We start from the raw sequence: 13,427 nt of genomic DNA on the forward strand, positions 1-13,427 counted from the left end.
ATATTATAACGTATCTGGTAACATTCAAATGAGCAGAGCAGCCATAACCTACATGTAGAATGTTGGCTTACATGCAAATTTACGCTCTTACCTGGTTATTTTTAGGTTCATATAGCCTATGATAAACGTTAGAATAAGGCCACATCGATCTTTACACGGCATCTCCCATCCTCCTCCCCATATACTGGACATTTTTCTCACTGGTGTAATTAGGATAATAGCTTTGTCCCAAGAGCTTCTTACTGAACAGTTACTGATTTTAAAGAGGATGTAGTTGGCATCCCGGCAATCGGGATGCCGGCGGTCAAAATACTGGCACCAAAATCCTGATCGCTGATATCCCTACGGCACTGACATGCGGTGAGGGCAATGGATGGAAAGGCACAGGTATAAAAATACAGATTTTATATCAAAACTCTGGAGCATGTCGGGGAGTATGATAGGCAGGGCCGGCTCTAGGGGTGTTCGTCCAGTGTGATCGAATAGGGGCACCACCCATAGAGGGCGCACCCCTGCCCAACATCCCGATTTCAGCGGGACAGTGCTGTCCCGCTGTTCCACCCGTATGCCGAAGTGGCCTGCAGGTGGTCAAATCAGGAGGTTGACCTTCACTGCCGCACCTCAGTCTTCTCCTCCTATTCTACTACCTCTCCTCTTCATCCTATACCTTTACCAATCATTCTTCTTCTCCTCCGATACTACTACCTCTCCTCTTCCTCCTATACCTTTTCCAATCAGTCTTCTTCTCCTCCTATTCTACTACCTCTCCTCTTCATCCTATGCCTTTACCAATCAGTCTTCTTCTCCTCCTATTCTACTACCTCTCCTCTTCCTCCTATACCTTTTCCAATCAGTCTTCTTCTCCTCCTATTCTACTACCTCTCCTCTTCATCCTATACCTTTACCAATCAGTCTTCTTCTCCTCCTATTCTACTACCTCTCCTCTTCATCCTATGCCTTTACCAATCAGTCTTCTTCTCCTCCTATTCTACTACCTCTCCTCTTCATCCTAAGCCTTTACCAATCAGTCTTCTTCTCCTCCTATTCTACTACCTCTCCTCTTCATCCTATGCCTTTACCAATCAGTCTTCTTCTCCTCCTATTCTACTACCTCTCCTCTTCATCCTATGCCTTTACCAATCAGTCTTCTTCTCCTCCTATTCTACTACCTCTCCTTTTCATCCTATACCTTTACCAATCAGTCTTCTTCTCCTCCTATTCTACTACCTCTACTCTTCATCCTATACCTTTACCAATCAGTCTTCTTCTCCTCCTATTCTACTACCTCTCCTCTTCATCCTATACCTTTACCAGTCTTCTTCTCCTCCTATTCTACTACCTATCCTCTTCATCCTATGCCTTTACCAATCAGTCTTCTTCTCCTCCTATTCTACTACCTCTCCTCTTCATCCTATACCTTTACCAGTCTTCTTCTCCTCCTATTCTACTACCTATCCTCTTCATCCTATGCCTTTACCAATCAGTCTTCTTCTCCTCCTATTCTACTACCTCTCCTCTTCATCCTATACCTTTACGAATCAGTCTTCTTCTCCTCCTATTCTACTACCTCTCCTCTTCATCCTATGCCTTTACCAATCAGTCTTCTTCTACTCCTATTCTACTACCTCTCCTTTTCATCCTATACCTTTACCTCAGTCTTCTTCTCCTCCTATTCTACTACCTCTCCTCTTCATCCTATGCCTTTACCAATCAGTCTTCTTCTCCTCCTATTCTACTACCTCTCCTTTTCATCCTATACCTTTACCTCAGTCTTCTTCTCCTCCTATTCTACTACCTCTCCTCTTCATCCTATGCCTTTAGTAATCAGTCTTCTTCTCCTCCTATTCTACTACCTCTCCTCTTCATCCTATACCTTTACCAGTCTTCTTCTCCTCCTATTCTACTACCTATCCTCTTCATCCTATGCCTTTACCAATCAGTCTTCTTCTCCTCCTATTCTACTACCTCTCCTCTTCATCCTATGCCTTTACCAATCAGTCTTCTTCTCCTCCTATTCTACTACCTCTCCTCTTCATCCTATGCCTTTACCAATGAGTCTTCTTCTCCTCCTATTCTACTACCTCTCCTCTTCATCCTATACCTTTACCAATCAGTCTTCTTCTCCTCCTATTCTACTACCTCTCCTCTTCATCCTATGCCTTTACCAATCAGTCTTCTTCTCCTCCTATTCTACTACCTCTCCTCTTCATCCTAAGCCTTTACCAATCAGTCTTCTTCTCCTCCTATTCTACTACCTCTCCTCTTCATCCTATGCCTTTACCAATCAGTCTTCTTCTCCTCCTATTCTACTACCTCTCCTCTTCATCCTATGCCTTTACCAATCAGTCTTCTTCTCCTCCTATTCTACTACCTCTCCTTTTCATCCTATACCTTTACCAATCAGTCTTCTTCTCCTCCTATTCTACTACCTCTACTCTTCATCCTATACCTTTACCAATCAGTCTTCTTCTCCTCCTATTCTACTACCTCTCCTCTTCATCCTATACCTTTACCAGTCTTCTTCTCCTCCTATTCTACTACCTATCCTCTTCATCCTATGCCTTTACCAATCAGTCTTCTTCTCCTCCTATTCTACTACCTCTCCTCTTCATCCTATACCTTTACCAGTCTTCTTCTCCTCCTATTCTACTACCTATCCTCTTCATCCTATGCCTTTACCAATCAGTCTTCTTCTCCTCCTATTCTACTACCTCTCCTCTTCATCCTATACCTTTACGAATCAGTCTTCTTCTCCTCCTATTCTACTACCTCTCCTCTTCATCCTATGCCTTTACCAATCAGTCTTCTTCTACTCCTATTCTACTACCTCTCCTTTTCATCCTATACCTTTACCTCAGTCTTCTTCTCCTCCTATTCTACTACCTCTCCTCTTCATCCTATGCCTTTACCAATCAGTCTTCTTCTCATCCTATTCTACTACCTCTCCTTTTCATCCTATACCTTTACCTCAGTCTTCTTCTCCTCCTATTCTACTACCTCTCCTCTTCATCCTATGCCTTTAGTAATCAGTCTTCTTCTCCTCCTATTCTACTACCTCTCCTCTTCATCCTATACCTTTACCAGTCTTCTTCTCCTCCTATTCTACTACCTATCCTCTTCATCCTATGCCTTTACCAATCAGTCTTCTTCTCCTCCTATTCTACTACCTCTCCTCTTCATCCTATACCTTTACGAATCAGTCTTCTTCTCCTCCTATTCTACTACCTCTCCTCTTCATCCTATGCCTTTACCAATGAGTCTTCTTCTACTCCTATTCTACTACCTCTCCTTTTCATCCTATACCTTTACCTCAGTCTTCTTCTCCTCCTATTCTACTACCTCTCCTCTTCATCCTATGCCTTTAGTAATCAGTCTTCTTCTCCTCCTATTCTACTACCTCTCCTCTTCATCCTATACCTTTACCAATAAGTCTTCTTCTCCTCCTATTCTACTACCTCTCCTCTTCATCCTATGCCTTTACCAAAGTCTTCTTCTCCTCCTATTCTACTACCTCTCCTCTTCATCCTATGCCTTTACCAAAGTCTTCTTCTCCTCCTATTCTACTACCTCTCCTCTTCATCCTATGCCTTTACCAAAGTCTTCTTCTCCTCCTATTCTTCTACCTCTCCTCTTCATTATATACCTTTACCAATCAGTCTTCTTCTCCTCCTATTCTACTACCTCTCCTCTTCATCCTATACCTTTACAAATCAGTCTACGCTCTGTCTCCTGTGCTCATCCCAAACTTAACTAAAAATGGTAATCTCTCTTTCTATTGGTATCTTTCCATCAGTATCCCAGCATGCAGTGATTACTCCTAATCTATAATAACTGTAATCTCTCTCTTTCCATCAGTATCCCATCATGCAGTGATAACTCCTATTCTATAAAAACAAGATTCGGACCATTACTCTCTTGCACACTATGGGCCTGATTCAGAGACGGACGCTAATGCAATCACAGCTGCGTTTTCGTATGCAATGCAGCTGCAAAAATATGCTAATGTGTGCAAAGATCACCCGAGCATAAAGACGCCCACTGCTGCCTTCTCACCTGTGTGTAACATCGACGCACATCCAGAGGCCATCAAGCCCTTGTGTGACTAGCCGCAGACTTGGCAACTCTCCACGCACGCAGGGGGCTCTCATGCTGTGTATGCAATAACAGTGGTTAATTTATGCATGCCCATAAAACGGCGTTCTAACATACAGTCACGCTTGCGTTTTTCTGACCATCCCCGTTACCACAACCTGTCACTCATTGTGTGATATCGTAACCGCAATGAAATCGCAGCACACACGCAGTGTGGCTTTACACATGCACAATGGCAAGCAATTGCTCGATCTGCATATGTAACCAACCGCCATTGCGTTCAGCTCTGAATCAGGCCCTATGTCCCATCTCTCATCTCCTATGCCCCTCCCCAGGCAACGTAAGAGACTTGGCTATACCCGTACCACATACTAACTTCACTCGCACTACAGTACTTATTGGTCCCACATTAGACCAGCTTTAATTCCAAAAACTTCACAGAGGGCCTCATTCATTATGGATCGCAACTGCAATTACAATAGCGATTACGCACGCAGTCTCACTATGAAGTTATGCTAATTCATTGCGATCGCTATGCCGCAGCAGCACTACACAGGGACGCCCACCTTACCTTACACACATCCGTAATGTTTAGCAAGACTGCAAAGCCATCGGTAACATGGAGTACAATCGCAGCCTCACGCACACTTGCACAAGGTCTGACCTAACTCTGTTTGGAATTGCTGACTTCATCGCACGTTATGAAACCTCAGACTACGTAGGTCATTGCTGTGGCTAATTTATGCATGTTTGTATTTTGCAGACCACCAGCCCCAGTCACCTCCCACAAATGGCACTTCCTGTCAATCATTCTGCGATGGATTATAACCTGTAATAATAAACTAAAAGAATTGATAGTTAAGAACCATCGACTATCGATGTCCATCCCTACAACAAATGTAGGTATGACCTTTGCCCTCTTCGCCTTTTTATCTTGTTCTAATAATATCTGTCTGCAAACTGAAATATCCACTAACTCCAAACTGTGTAGGGAACGGCGCCAACAGACTTCTCCACAAATACCAGATTTATGTCAAATTGAGGCATGTAACGTAAACACCAAACATCATTTTGCACTAGGGGCCTGATTCAGACCCGCTCGCAAGTGCTATGTGCTCGCAAGCGGGTCGATGCCCGGGCAGTCACCCACAGCTTAGCGAGCGGCCAGGAGGCCAGGTTTGTAAAAACAAAGCGGCCGCCCTGATTCAAAGCGAGCGCTCACTTTTTGCGAGCGGCTCTGAATCAGGCCCTAAGACCCCAACATTGCCTGTGTCCATCAGCAACTCATAGCGCACATTCTGTATCCTGAAGCAGAAGCCAGATTCAAAAAGTTTTTCAGGAAAAATGCTAAAATATAACCTGAAACTCAAATACTTGTGCTGACGATTTGTTTTGTTAGCTGGAAAATCTGCGTTTGTGTTACCCACAAAATCGTAACAAGAAGGGAGTAAGAAAATAATGTTTAGTTTTCATCAAAATGTCATCTGTACAAGTCATCACTTCTCATTATTAAAGGAAAACAAGAGAGCGCTGTGAGTGCACATTCCTTGTCCAGGTGTAAAGCACTGTCCTGGCCTCCTACTGACTGTAATTACATTTATAGAAATAACATTTGTCTTCATCTCCTTCAGCTTTGCACCATATAATTGCATAAGGTGGGATAAAGCTTAAGGCCCTCATTCAGAGCCGCTCGTTAGCGGCAGTACGCTCGTTCCGAGCGATGTTTGCACATCTGCGCATGCGTACGGTTTTTAGTACGCATGCGCGAACCAGTCAGTGCGGCCGAAAATCGTTGGTACGCAATATAGCGAGTGCCTGCTATTTTGAGTGACAGAATGAGGCGTATGTGGGTGGTAACAGGGGAAGGTGCTTGAAAATGGGGAGTGGAGATCCGAACGCAGGCGTGCTTAAAGGTCAAAACGGGCGTTTTATGGGTGTGCATATTTAAAACAGCAGCGTCAGTGACCACGTCACTGGGTTATTTTATAGCCAGAACTGCTCGCAAATTTGTGGTAGCAAACACCAACCACAAGAATAGCGAGCAGTTCATACGCTGGTCGATGTACTCGATTAATCTAATAAATAGCGGACATGACGTAGGATGCGAGCGGCCAGGGGGCGTTTTTAACAAATAAACGAGCGTATGTTTTGCTCGCTCGTTCAGACTTAGAGGTGTGAACAGACTACAATGTGCGTACGGATCATTTGAATAGCCACCCCTTGTTTTTAAACGAACGACCACAAATAGCGAACGGCTCTGAATGAGGGCCTAAGGCCGCTTTCCATGGCCCTGGCTCAGAATTGTACGCAATGCCGCTGTTTATGGATTGAGGGATTATCAGTAAACCAGCATGTGTATAAATTGTGCGCCGCAGGCATCATTGCAGTGTGCTTGGCAGTCAGGGAGCATTTGGGGGAGGTAACGGGGTGTGGTGACCTTTGCATATTTTTGCATAGCATCTGCGTACAGATTTGCAGCAATGGCGGCATTAGCGTACAACTTTAATTCAGACCCTATGATCTGACTTGTGGATATTCTTCTACGTAACAATGCACTTAATATGTCCGTAACAGAGGATGGACAGTTATACCCTGAGCAAACTGCAAGTTTTATCTTTGTGCTGTGTAAGCACGGTGTGCTCTGTGTAAGTATGGTGTGCATTGTGTAAGCACGGTGTGCTCTGTGTAAGCATGGTGTGCACTATATAAGCATGGTGTGCTCTGTGTAAGCATGGTGTGCTCTGTGTAAGCATGGTGTGCACTATATAAGCATGGTGTGCTCTGTGTAAGCATGGTGTGCACTGTGTAAGCATGGTGTGCTCTGTGTAAACACGGTATGCGCTGTGTAAGCATGGTGTGCTCTGTGTAAGCATGGTGTGCTCTGTGTAAGCATGGTCGCACGGTGTGCGCTGTGTAAGTATGGTGTGCGCTGTGTAAGCATGGTGTGCGCTGTATAAGCACGGTGTGCGCTGTGTAAGTATGGTGTGCACTGTGTAAGCATGGTGTGCGCTGTATAAGCACGGTGTGACCTGTGTAAGCATGGTGTGCGCTGTGTAAGCATGGTGTGCGCTGTATAAGCACGGTGTGACCTGTGTAAGCACGGTGTGACCTGTATGAGCATGGTGTGCGCTGTGTAAGCATGGTGTGCGCTGTATAAGCACGGTGTGACCTGTATAAGCATGGTGTGCGCTGTGTAAGCACGGTGTGACCTGTGTAAGCATGGTGTGCGCTGTATAAGCACGGTGTGACCTGTGTAAGCACGGTGTGACCTGTATGAGCATGGTGTGCGCTGTGTAAGCATGGTGTGCGCTGTATAAGCACGGTGTGACCTGTATAAGCACGGTGTGACCTGTGTAAGCATGGTGTGTGCTGTATAAGCATGGTGTGACCTGTATGAGCATGGTGTGCGCTGTATAAGCACGGTGTGACCTGTATAAGCATGGTGTGCACTGTGTAAGCACGGTGTGACCTGTGTAAGCATGGTGTGCGCTGTGTAAGCATGGTGTGACCTGTATAAGCACGGTGTGACCTGTGTAAGCATGGTGTGTGCTGTATAAGCATGGTGTGACCTGTATAAGCATGGTGTGCGCTGTGTAAGCACGGTGTGACCTGTGTAAGCATGGTGTGACCTGTATAAGCACGGTGTGACCTGTATAAGCACGGTGTGACCTGTGTAAGCATGGTGTGTGCTGTATAAGCATGGTGTGACCTGTATGAGCATGGTGTGCGCTGTATAAGCACGGTGTGACCTGTATAAGCATGGTGTGCGCTGTGTAAGCACGGTGTGACCTGTGTAAGCATGGTGTGCGCTGTATAAGCACGGTGTGACCTGTGTAAGCACGGTGTGACCTGTATGAGAACGGTGTGTGCTGTGTAAGCACGGTGTGCGCTGTATAAGCACGGTGTGCTCTGTGTAAGCACGGTGTGCGCTGTATAAGCATGGTGTGCGCTGTGTAAGCACGGTGTGACCTGTGTAAGCATGGTGTGCGCTGTATAAGCATGGTGTGACCTGTATGAGCATGGTGTGCACTGTGTAAGCATGGTGTGCGCTGTATAAGCACGGTGTGACCTGTGTAAGCATGGTGTGACCTGTATAAGCACGGTGTGACCTGTGTAAGCATGGTGTGTGCTGTATAAGCATGGTGTGACCTGTATAAGCATGGTGTGCGCTGTGTAAGCACGGTGTGACCTGTGTAAGCACGGTGTGACCTGTATAAGCACGGTGTGACCTGTGTAAGCATGGTGTGTGCTGTATAAGCATGGTGTGACCTGTGTAAGCATGGTGTGCGCTGTATAAGCACGGTGTGACCTGTGTAAGCACGGTGTGACCTGTATGAGCACGGTGTGACCTGTATAAGCACGGTGTGACCTGTATAAGCACGGTGTGACCTGTATAAGCACGGTGTGCGCTGTGTAAGCACGGTGTGACCTGTGTAAGCATGGTGTGCGCTGTATAAGCACGGTGTGACCTGTGTAAGCATGGTGTGACCTGTGTAAGCATGGTGTGACCTGTATGAGCACGGTGTGCGCTGTGTAAGCATGGTGTGCGCTGTATAAGCACGGTGTGCTCTGTGTAAGCACGGTGTGCGCTGTATAAGCATGGTGTGCGCTGTGTAAGCACGGTGTGACCTGTGTAAGCATGGTGTGCGCTGTATAAGCATGGTGTGACCTGTATGAGCATGGTGTGCGCTGTGTAAGCATGGTGTGCGCTGTATAAGCACGGTGTGACCTGTGTAAGCATGGTGTGACCTGTATGAGCATGGTGTGCGCTGTGTAAGCATGGTGTGCGCTGTATAAGCATGGTGTGACCTGTATAAGCACGGTGTGACCTGTATAAGCACGGTGTGACCTGTGTAAGCACGGTGTGACCTGTTTGAGCATGGTGTGCGCTGTGTAAGCATTGTGTGACCTGTATAAGCACGGTGTGACCTGTATAAGCACGGTGTGACCTGTATAAGCAGACAGCTGGATGCGCATTCTGACACTTCTGCATGTCAATGTTGTACATTTTTAAAACTCTAATTATGCATTATTAACTGAGGAGCTGATTTATCACTGGGTGTCCGGTGAAAGCTCAATTACTGAAGAACACGGGGGTTACACAAAACATGCAACATGACAGTGACTGAACTTTTGGCCCACTGTTTAATCAGCCCATTTGGGTGGGTTCATTCAGGATTGTCTTAACAGCAGTGTGGGCCCTGGGCAAAGCAATGCGCTGGGGCCACTACCCACCCATACACGGGAAAAAAATTTAAATGGTCAATAAAATTAAACCCTTCTGCATGCCCATCAGACCTCCCACACATGCAGAGAGACTCTGTCTGACTGGTCTGAAGCCGGCGCATGAAGCGAAACTGGGACAGAGTACTCATCACCGGGGTGCGGGATTATGTGAGGGAGGTTAGATCAAAATACAGTGCACCAGCGGACGGCTTATAAAAATATCACAAATTTACCAACTGGCCGCGGCTGCAAGGGGGCGGGTTGGCGGGCCCTTACAAGCTTCGGGCCCTTGGGCAACTGCCCAAAAAGCCCAATGGAAGAGATGGACCTGGGTTCATTATGTGTGGTACAGACAGCTGCTGCAGCTTCCAGCTCAATCTGTCCTGATAACCAGAGATTTCAAAATCTCCTAAATGTACCCTATTAGCGTTCCAGGTCAGTAGCTTTCAACCTGTTTCAATCTGGCTGGAGTCCGGTCCCTCACCTTCCTGCTGCAGTCTGCAGGGACAATGAAGGAGGAGTGCAATCCTCAGGAGAGCTGAACACTGCCGGTCCCAGAGTAACGCATTTCACATCACCTAACTGCAACACATTTCACAGCACGTAACTGCAACACATTCACAGCACCTTACTGCAACGCATTTCACAGCACCTAACTGCAACACATTTCATAGCACCTAACTGCAACGCATTTCACAGCACCTAACTGCAACACATTTCACAGCACCTAACTGCAATGCATTTCACAGCACCTAACTGCAACGCATTTCACAGCACGTAACTGCAACGCATTTCACAGCACCTTACTGCAACACATTTCACAGCACCTAACTGCAACACATTTCACAGCACCTTACTGCAACACATTTCACAACACCTAACTGCAACACATTTCACACCACCTTACTGCAACACATTTCACAGCACCTTACAGCAACACATTTCACAGCACCTTACTGCAATGCATTTCACAGCACCTAACTGCAACGCATTTCACAGCACCTAACTGCAACGCATTTCATAGCACCTAACTGCAACGCATTTCACAGCACCTAACTGCAAAGCATTTCACAGCACCTAACTGCAACACATTTCACAGGACCTAACTGCAACACATTTCACAGCACCTTACTGCAACACATTTCACAACACCTAACTGCAACGCATTTCACAGAACCTAACTGCAACGCATTTCACAGCACCTTACTGCAACACATTTCACAGCACCTAACTGCAACACTTTACACAGCACCTAACTGCAACTGTGAATCAGCGAACAACTCCTACAGAGGCACCCTCTGATTGGCTGCCGGCTCCATGTCAGGAACCGTGCTCTCCTTCAGGGTCATGCTTGGCAGGGGTCCTGGCCTGGGGTCTCATGGAGTGCTGCTGGTAGGTCCCCAGCATGGCAGTGTTCTAAGGGGCCTGGAGCTTGAACACTGAGCATGGTCATAGCAGCTCCTGCCCAACTAGGTGTGTCTCTGGAGGGTCCTCAGCAGTGCTTAAAGTGGTCCTACAGATGTGGTGGAACTAATCCCCCCATCCTCGGTGCTGTCTCAATAAAGCAGGGGTGGGGATTCTTTTTTCTGCCGAGGGCCATTTTGATATATATAACATTATTTGTGGGTCTGGTGCAGGCCACGCCCCCTCCATGTGCCGTCACATGGGGTGTGGCCACAATCGTCTGTGATTACAGCAATTCCCGGAGCATCCTGAGGATGTCCCGGGGAGCTGTAACGGCAGCGGTGTGATCGTCTGAGCGTCCTAAGGATGCTCCAGGTAGCACTGCTGCTTAGATTCTGGCTGCAGGGTTCCATTCTAGGCATCCTGCTAGCTATATGAGGCTAGCAGATAAAGCTCAGAGGGCCAGACCATATGATTTCCCAGGCCTTATGCGGCCCCCAGGCCTGATGTTCCCCATCCCTGCAATAAAGGGACAGGAAGTCACAATAAGGGGTGTGGTCTAAAAAGAAAGGGGCATGGTCACACAATAGTATCACCAATTTAAATTACGCCACATAGTAGCACAATCTTCTTCACATTACACCACACATTGGGGGTCATTCAGACCCGCTCGCGAGCGGCAGGACACTCGCAAGCGGGTCGATGTTCCCCACTGTGCATGCGCACGATGGAGGGAGCTCCGTCGTGCGCATGCACGAGACCCGGCGAGCGACGGGCTCACCATCGCTCCGGGTCTCGCACCAAAGGGGGCGTGCTGTCGATGTTGATTGACAGCACGCCCCCTTTGGTGGGCGTGCCGGGGGCGTGCCTGCCAGATGGAGGAGTTCCTATGGGAACGCCCACCGTCTCACTAGTGATGTCAGTGGGAGTGATTTTGGCTCTGATAGAGCCAAAATCACTCCAGGGCTTGCGGCAGCGAGACCCTACCGCAGGGTCTCCGTCGCAAGCCCGATGGTCGCGATGGTCAAGACCATCGTGACCATCATCATGGACGCTCGCTATAGCTGTGGGTGGTAACCCACAGCTATGCGAGCGTCCATGAGGAATCTCCAAAAAAAGGTAGGAGGGCCCTGATTCAGAGCGAGCGCTCTGGTCAGAGCGTTCAGCTCTGAATCAGGCCCATAGTGCCCTTGATTCACATTACACCACATAGTAGTGTCCCTTATTCATGTTATGACACACAGTTGTGCCCCTTTTACACAATGCCCACATTAGGGCCCCTTATACCCAATACCCACAGTAGTAGTGCCCCTAATATACATAATGCCCACAGTAGTAGGGTATGCAGTCGGGAAGCCAGCAGACCTAATCCCGACAGCCAGCTTCCCGACTGCTTGATCCCGGCGAGGGTTAAATGACAGGCGTCTAAATCTAGATGCCTGTCATTTTACTGATGCCGGGAGACCGGCGCCTGGCATTCCGATCGAAGTGATGACGGGCGCTGAGCGTGGACAGCCGTGGGGGGAGGGTTAGGTTTAGGGCTCCCGGGGGGGCTTAGGGTTAGGCACCCCCCCGGGAGGTTAGGGTTAGGCTAGGGGGAGCGAGAGAGGGTTAGGGTTAGGCACCCCCGGGGGGGATTTAGGGTTAGGCACCCCCCGGGGGACTTAGGTATAGGCGGCGGGGAAGGGGTGGTTAGGTTTAGGCACTTAGAGGAGGATTAGGGTAAGGCACTGGGGGGGAAGGTTGGGGTTAGGCACCCCTAACGGAGGGTTAAGGGGTAGAATAGGTTAGTGAATACTTACCTGGGGATGATCAGGATTTTCATCCTTGTCGGGCTGCCGCTGTCGGGATTTGAACCGCCGGCCAGGGGTCCAGTGGTAAATAATACCGATTCCCAGTAGTAGTGCCCCTTATACAATGCCCACAGCAGTAGTGCCACTTACACATAATGCCCACAGCAGTAGTGCCCATTATGCAATGCCCACTGTAGTGGTGCCCAATATGCAATGCCCCCAGTAGTGGTGCCCCTTATGCAGTGCCCACAGTAGTGGTGCCCCTTATGCAGTGCCCCCAGTGGTAGTGCCCCTTATGCAGTGCCCCCAGTAATGGTGCCCTTTATGCAGAGCCCCCAGTAATGGTGCCCCTTATGCAGTGCCCCCAGTAATGGTGCCCCCATTAGAAGTGCCCCCAGTGGTAATGACCCCATTAGTAGTGTTCCCAGTGGTAGTGCCCCCAGTTGTAATGTCTCTTGTAGCAGTCCCCCCAGTAGTAATGCCCCAAGTAGTATTGACCCCTGTAGTAGTGTCCCCAGTAGTAATGCTCCCAGCAGTAATGCAACCTAGTACCTCCAGTAATAATGCCCCCAATAGCAGTGGCACCAGTAGTAATGTCCCCAGTAGTAGTGCCCCCAGTAGCAATGCCCCCTAGTGCCCCAGTAGTAGTGCCCCCTGTAGTAATGCTCCCTGTAATAATGCCCCCAGTAGTAATGTCCCCTGTAGTAATTCCCCCTGTAGAAGTGCTCCCAGTAGTAATGCCCCCTAGTGCCCCCAGTAGTAATGTTCCTTGTAGTAATGCCCCCCAGTAGCAGTGCCCCCACTAGTAAAGCCCCCAGTAGTAGTGCCCGTTCCACACAAAAAACCCAGTAACACACAATACTTACTTTAAGCCCATCTGACTGGCTGCTCATTGGAACTATGGGAGAGACA

General features: G+C 48.1%; 1 protein-coding gene across 4 annotated transcripts in view; it reads right to left on the minus strand.

The window, feature by feature from the left end:
* The window catches only part of PTPRO (protein tyrosine phosphatase receptor type O), a 640,592-nt gene that overhangs the window by 603,986 nt on the left and 23,179 nt on the right, over positions 1-13,427 (minus strand). The window lies entirely within an intron of this gene.

Source organism: Taudactylus pleione, unplaced genomic scaffold, assembly GCF_031769625.1.
Source record: "Taudactylus pleione unplaced genomic scaffold, aTauple2 ptg001061l, whole genome shotgun sequence".
NCBI lineage: Eukaryota > Metazoa > Chordata > Amphibia > Anura > Myobatrachidae > Taudactylus > Taudactylus pleione.